We start from the raw sequence: 7,480 nt of genomic DNA, 5'->3' as shown, positions 1-7,480 counted from the left end.
TAACATTTTCTAAATACTGTAAGAAAAAAATAGATGAACAAATAAAATCTGTAAATGATTTAATTAATCTCTTGAATCGTATGGAAGCAAAGAAATTACGTACTGGGATAGGATTTAACCGTTTTAGTGACAGAGGTTTTTAAAAATCCATGTTGAATTGTGCCATGAAGCGCGATGGCGCTTCCTTCATTTATCTGCGAATAATGCCGATCGACGCGGTCGCGCTGCTCTTTTTTCTCGTCGAAATATGCCGCCCGGCGCGCTCGCTCTTCAGATTGATAGGCAATTTTAAAATCGTAACAATTTCATCAGTTACGTTAGAAACGTTATACTGAGCACTCAGAAGTTTCCGAAATATTCGTGTTTGACGTTTTTGTACGTGATAACATTCTATAATACAGGTTTTGGTCTTCCAATTGAAGAGGTAATTTATACATTAGTTTTTTTTTATTAAAACGTTCTACACCACGTCACATGAATATGGGTGAAGGGTATACTTCCGTGGAGCGATAGTTTAAATATAGGCAACAAATGTGTTAATTTTTTATTTATTATTTGTGTATCCCTTGTATTAGTATTTGTGTATCCTGAGATAGATGAAAAAGAAATTATGGCAGCTCTAAAGAGAATGAAAAATATAAAAGCACCAGGCGAAGACGGTCTAGTAATAGAAAGCATAAAAATGGTGGACAAAACATTATTAAAGCCTTGAAGATCCTATTTAACAAATATCTACTCGAAGGAATAACACCATCTCAATGGGAAAACGCACGAATTATTATCTTACATAAAAAAGGAGATAATACAGATCTTGAAAATTATAGACCGATCAGCCTATTAAGTCACATCTACAAATTGTACACGAAGATTTTAACCACACGTTTAACAAACAAACGCGAGTTTTTCCTTTCAAAAGAACAAACAGGATTTAGAACAAAATATGGAACAAACGACCACCTTCTCACAATAAAAACTCTTATCGAATGGTGCATGGAATACAATAAGCCGCTGATGCTGATTTTCGTAGATTTTAAAAAGGCATTCGACACAATAGACCAACAGATACTATTAGAAGCACTTGCCGAATGCCGTATAGACCATCGATACTCTACAGCTATTAAATATATATACAAGACAGCAACAGCAAATGTAAAACTATCCAACGAACAATACACAAATAAATTTAAAATCGAGAGAGGACTGAGGCAGGACGATGCGCTCTCCTCTAAACTATTCGTCACTTTGTTACAGAGCATGTTAAACAAAATGAATTGGGACAACATAGGAATTAACATTGACGGAGAGAACTTAAACCACCTATGCTTCGCCGATGTCATCGTCCTAATAACAGACAACATGCCAGAAGCACAGACTATGATGCAAAACCTTTATGAGGCGGCAGGAGGAGTAGGACTAGAAATAAATATTTCAAAAACCCAATATATGACTAATCTAATTTTGAGTGATTCCATTAAAATTAACAACAATAACATAGAACAAGTAGGTTTATACAAATACCTGGGACACGAGATAAGTATTGGAAGAGACAAGCAAACACACGAAATAAAGCGTAGAATAGGTTTAACCTGGGCAGCTTATGGAAAATTAAGAACAGTTTTCCGATCTAATCTTCCAAGGTGTTTAAAAAGGAAGGTATTTAACCAGTGCGTTCTCCCAGTTTTAACATACGGCTCAGAGACATTAACAATGACCAAAAACAACATTCAGAAAATACAAGTCATGCAACGTAAGATGGAGAGATCAATGCTTGGAATTACCCTCCGAGATAGAATCCCAAATAGAACCATCAGACACAACACAGGACTAAGAGATGCTGTTGAGACCATTCTGCGTATGAAGTGGAACTGGGCGGGCCATGTGGCCAGAGTAACCGATGGTCGATGGACGAAAACAATATTACAGTGGAGACCAAGAGTGGAAGCATACAGAAAAAGAGGACGCCCACCAGCCCGATGGAGTGACGACATAAGGAGACTCGCGGGAAACTGAATGCTGATGGCACAGGACCGGAAGGAGTGGCAAAATATGAGAGAGGCTTTTGTCCAGCAGTGGACAGTATAGGCTGATGATGATGATGATAATGATGATAATGATGATGATGATCCCTTGTAGGGCAATGAATACGAAAAAGAAAATAACGATGTCACGTTCGAGATCTAATTCAACTTCTGATTCTGACGATGGTAGTAAGATCGTTCCAGTCTCAAAAAGGAAGAGACTAAGCACTTTTGATAACATCTAGTAGCGAAGATAGTATTTCGTGCAATTTTACCAGTTCTGCGACATGTGAAAGTATTTCTACGGATGGTATAGATGAACAAGAGAATTCAGTTCGCCTTACTGAAGATATTGGGCCACAATTATCGCTAACTAGCGAATCTAAGCCAATCGATTATTTTAATCTGTTTATCGATTCGTCTTTGTTAAAAATAGTGGTTTTCGAAAAAAATAAGTACGCCGAAGAACTAATAAAATCACTTGATATCACCCGCGGATCTCGAATGAAACAAGGGAAACCAGTTACTTTACTCGAAATGAAGAAAATTTTATCAGTTTTGTTGGAAATGGGATTATTCCGAAGCGATCAACAATGTTTTCTTATTGAACCGAAAATTCAAGGAGCATATCCTGGTTTTCAAAGATGTTTCCGCGGTATAGATTTCAGCTTATTCTTCAATGTTTTCACTTAGTTGATAATAAAGAATATTTCCCACCAGGCCATGAAAAGTACGACTCATGTATAAAATTTATGCTAATAGTTGAAGACGCGAATAGGGTATTTAAATTGTACTACAAACCGCATTTAGACAAAGCAGCTAAAATGCTTGATAGGCTGCACAAGGCTTCATTGGATGTAGGCCTTAAAATCAATGTTGCTAAAACTAAAATCATGACAAACCTTGTTCCCAACCAAAATATAGTCCTAGGTGATTCTCAAATTACACAAGTTACATCTTACGTGTATTTCGGCCACGAACTACGAATAGATAGAGATAATCAAACTTGTGAAATTAAAAGAAGAATATCACTAACTTGGGCTGCCTTCGGGCGACTTGGTTATATATTTAAAGAAAACATCCCCCTTTGCCTCAAACGTAAGGTGTTTGAAAGCTGTGTCCTACCAGTTATGACCTATGAAGCCGAAACCCTGACTCTTACTAAAAACTCCGTGAGGAAAATAAGAGTGGCTCAGAGAGCCATGGAACGTTCTATGATGGGAATATCGTTAAGAGATAGGATTACGAACGAGTATATTAGGAGGCAAACGAAAGTTACAGACGCTGTTGAAAGGATAGCTTCCCTAAAGTGGAACTGGTCTGGACATGTGGCCCGTATGAGGGATGGAAGGTGGACTAAAATACTACTGGAGTGGAGACCACGACAAGATGCCACACGCAGTAGAGGACGACCTCCTACTAGATGGCGAGACGATCTGAAACGCTTCAAAGACAATTGGATGCAGGAGGCACAAGATAGAAAAGAATGGACAAAGTTACGGGAGGCCTATGTTCAGCAGTGGACAACTATGGCTGTGTGATGATGATGATGATGATGACAAACCGCATAAAGAATTATCTATCGACGAATCCTTGGTAGGAACTTTATGTCATTCGAACATCATGCAATATATGCCGAATAAAAAACACCACTGGTGTGGAGCATCAAATTTTGGATACTTTGCAAGGCAGTATCCAAATATTGTTTAAGTTTTTACTTTGACAAGGAAGCTATAGTCAAAACTGATACTACTAAGTCACGAGAACATGGACTTGGATAAGAAGTCATCATAAATTTATTGGAGCAAACCCAGTATTTAAATAAAGGGCATCGTGTATTTGTCGATAATTACTTTAGTAATATCGCTTTGGCCAAATATTTATATTACAAAAATACATACTTAACGGGAACAATTAGAACTAATAGAAAAGGCATACCTCCTAGCGATATAAAAACTGTTAAGAAAAAGTTTAAGGATATATTTAAATATATTTTAATATAATGATCATACATACTCCTTCAGGATATATACTTCCTTATACATAACTGTTGGAAAAATAAAGCGAGTTGCCTATCTTGGTATCTCAGGCGTCTCCGATACAGTGGTACCAAACCACTTAGTTTTTAGTAAGTTGGCAGATGGTGTAATAGAGCAGAGTTAGCGCGACGCGGTATAGGGGGTAGCCACGTATTGAGTTGCAATATTATATATATTTCTCAGTTATGTTAAATAAATACCTTTTTCAACGATACTGCGTATTTCAATTTAATTGGATAACCCGACAGGTTATGGGCCCAGTATCATTTTGGTAAAGGAAAAAGAATTTGATTAGCATAACGCGGCTAAAATAAAATTTGAGGTTAGTTTACCACGTGCAGTAGAAATAACAAGTAATAAGTAAAAATAAGTGCGTGGAAAGACGAGTGCCGAGAAAAGTGAAAATGGCTACATTAAATCTTAATCAAGTACAAAAGCTTGGTGAGAAAAATTACGAATCATGGAAAATTCAATTGAAAAGCTTATTAATATATAATGAACTCTGGCATTACGTGAGTGGAAATGAACCGAAAACCAGGGAGAATGCAACTGAATGGACAAAAAAGGATGAAAAAGCGCTAGCCGTAATATTGCTAAGTGTTGAAGAAACCCAACTTAATCATATAAAGAGAGCTGCGACATCTAATGAGGCATGGGAAAATTTAAAGAAAGTTCATGAATCCAGAGGTCCCGTGCGAAGAGCTGCTTTGTATAAACAATTATACAGAATGAAAAAAGGCACTGATCAAACTATGTCGCAGTATGTAAATAAATTTCAGTGTAAGGTTGAGCAATTAGAAGAAGTGGGAATTTCTATTCCAGATGAACTTGTGTCGATAATGTTATTAAGTTCAATGCCAGCTGAATACGAAAACTTCACTATCGCTATAGAGTCACGAGATGAATTACCCGATCTAGAGAGTTTGAAAGTTAAGCTCATTGAAGAAGAAGCACGGAGAGGGGAAGTTTACACAGTATCTGGAGAAACAAGCTATGATAATGCTTTAGTGACTAAGAATAAACAAAATAATTACACAAAACACAAACAAGGTGAGAGCGTGAAGAATAAGGAAAGAAGGTTTAGATTCAGTGGTAATTGCTACATATGCAAGAAATATGGGCATCGGGCCTGTGATTGTCGATATAAAAATGCAAACACAAGTCAAAAACAAAATGATGCCTTGGCGGCAACTGTGCTTAAGAATGATTCTAGAAAACCAAACGTTTGGTATCTAGATAGTGGTGCAACTACACATGTAAGCAACGAGAAAGATAAATTTGTGAACCTGGATGACCACCGCACAAAGATTTATACAGCCACCGAAGAAAGCGTGAACTCGACTGGAAGAGGAACGATTGAAATTAAAGTAAATATAGGGAAAGAAGAAAATCCAGTAAAATTAAAGGACGTTATGTTAGCCACGAGTTTCAAAAGCAATCTCCTATCAGTATCTCAAATTACCAAGAATGGGTATACGGTGACGTTCTACAATGACGGTGCAAAAATAAGACGTAAAGATGGATCTGTAGCAATGACTGCGAAGGAAGAAAATGGCTAGTACGTAGTCAAAGAAGCTGATAAACACAGCGCTATGATACAAAAAGAAAATTGCAGCGGATTAATTAAATGGCACCAGAGACTCGGGCATCTAAACTTCAATGATATACGTAAGATGAAAAATAAACAATTAGTGGTAGGTATGAATGATAACTTGGATAGTTCAAATCCAGTGTGCGAGGTTTGCCAAAAGGGCAAAATTCATCAACTGCCTTTCAAGACATCAACCCGAAGAGAGAAAAATGTACTAGGGTTGGTGCATAGTGATATTTGTGGCCCATTCAGCACAACATCTTTAGGGGGAGCGAAGTACTTTGTAACGTTTATTGATGATAAGACTCGTTACATCCAAATTAAGACATTAAACAAGCGCTCAGATGTGTTGGATGCATTCAAGGCATACAAAGCCTACGTGGAAAATCAAACAGGTCATAGAATAAAGAAATTGAGAACTGACAATGGAAAGGAATATTGCTCGAAAGAATTCAATGATTATTTAAGAGCACAAGGTATAGGAAGAGAGCTCACTGTGCAATACACACCTCAGCAAAATGGAGTGTCAGAAAGAGCAAATCGTACGCTCGTTGAAATGGCACGGTGTATGCTCATGCAAGCACAGTTACCTACTTCCTTGTGGGCTGAAGCGATTTCGACAGGAGCATATATCAGGAACAGATGTCCTACAAGGGCAAATGAAGAAGTCACACCACACGAAGATTGGTCAGGTGAGAAACCATATGTGGGATTTATGAGAAAATTTGGAAGTAGAGTAATAGCTCTAGAAAAAGGAAAACGTCGAAATAAGTTCGAGGCCAAAGGCAAAGAATACGTATTGGTAGGATATTCGGATGAGGCGAAAGCATATCGCCTATGGGAACGAGGAACTAGAACAGTCATCAAGTGTAGAGACGTTCGATTCATCGAAGACCAAAATGTGAGCATATGTGGAGACGAACCACAACTATTCGAAGTACCTTTGGAGCCAATAGCTGTTGAAGAAAAAGAAATCGTGGTGAAGACGTCATCAGGTGACGAAGAGGAAGCTAAAAATATTCAAGGAACCAGCATAGATCAAATTGAAACTCCTCATCTTTATCGAGCGCCGGGACGTCCAAGAATTGAGAGGATTGGAAAACGTGGAAGGCCACGCAAGCTTTATCAGACGAGACCTATTCCAGAAGAACCACAAACCGTTAGAGAAGCCTTGAACAGCTCAGAAGATGAACAATGACTAGTGGCAATGAGATCGGAATACGACGCTTTAATAGAAAATAACACGTGGACACTAGTGAATAGACCGAAAAACAAAAAGGTATTGAAATATAAATGGGTATTTAAAATAAAGAAAAATGAAGACGGGTCTATTGATAGATTTAAAGCAAGGTTAGTTGCGAGGGGCGATCAACAATGCGAAGGAATAGATTTTGACGAAGTATTCGCACCTGTAGCTAGACTTGAAACCATACGTAGCCTGTTAGGGATCAGTGTAATAAAAAATATGTACATACATCAATTAGATGTTGTTACTGCTTACGTCCAGGGGGATCTTACAGATGATATATATATGGAACAACCCGAGAACTTTGTAATACCAGGCAAGGATGACAAAGTCTGTAAACTAATGAAACCATTGTATGGATTAAAACAAGCAGGGCGTGAATGGTACCGTAAATTAAACAATTATTTGATTCAGTTAGGTTTTAGTAACACAGCAGTGAATCCTTGCGTTTACGTTGATTCGAGAGAAAATAATGATACGATAATAGTCATCTATGTCGACGACTTATTAGTAGCGTCAGCAGACTTATCGCGCGTAGGTGAAATCAAAAGTTTGCTGAAACAAAAGTTTAAAATGAAAGATCTAG

General features: G+C 37.7%; 1 pseudogene; it reads left to right on the top strand.

Annotated features, from left to right (window-relative positions):
* The first annotated feature begins 2,137 nt into the window (after positions 1 to 2,137).
* On the top strand, positions 2,138 to 3,559 carry LOC122521646 (annotated as a pseudogene).
* Positions 3,560 to 7,480: the final 3,921 nt, after the last annotated feature.

This window comes from Polistes fuscatus, unplaced genomic scaffold, assembly GCF_010416935.1.
Source record: "Polistes fuscatus isolate 324 unplaced genomic scaffold, CU_Pfus_HIC Scaffold45, whole genome shotgun sequence".
In the NCBI taxonomy this organism is placed as follows: Eukaryota; Metazoa; Arthropoda; class Insecta; order Hymenoptera; family Vespidae; genus Polistes; species Polistes fuscatus.
Note: the sequence above shows the minus strand (reverse complement) of the source record. Positions and strands in the feature narration are given on the sequence as shown.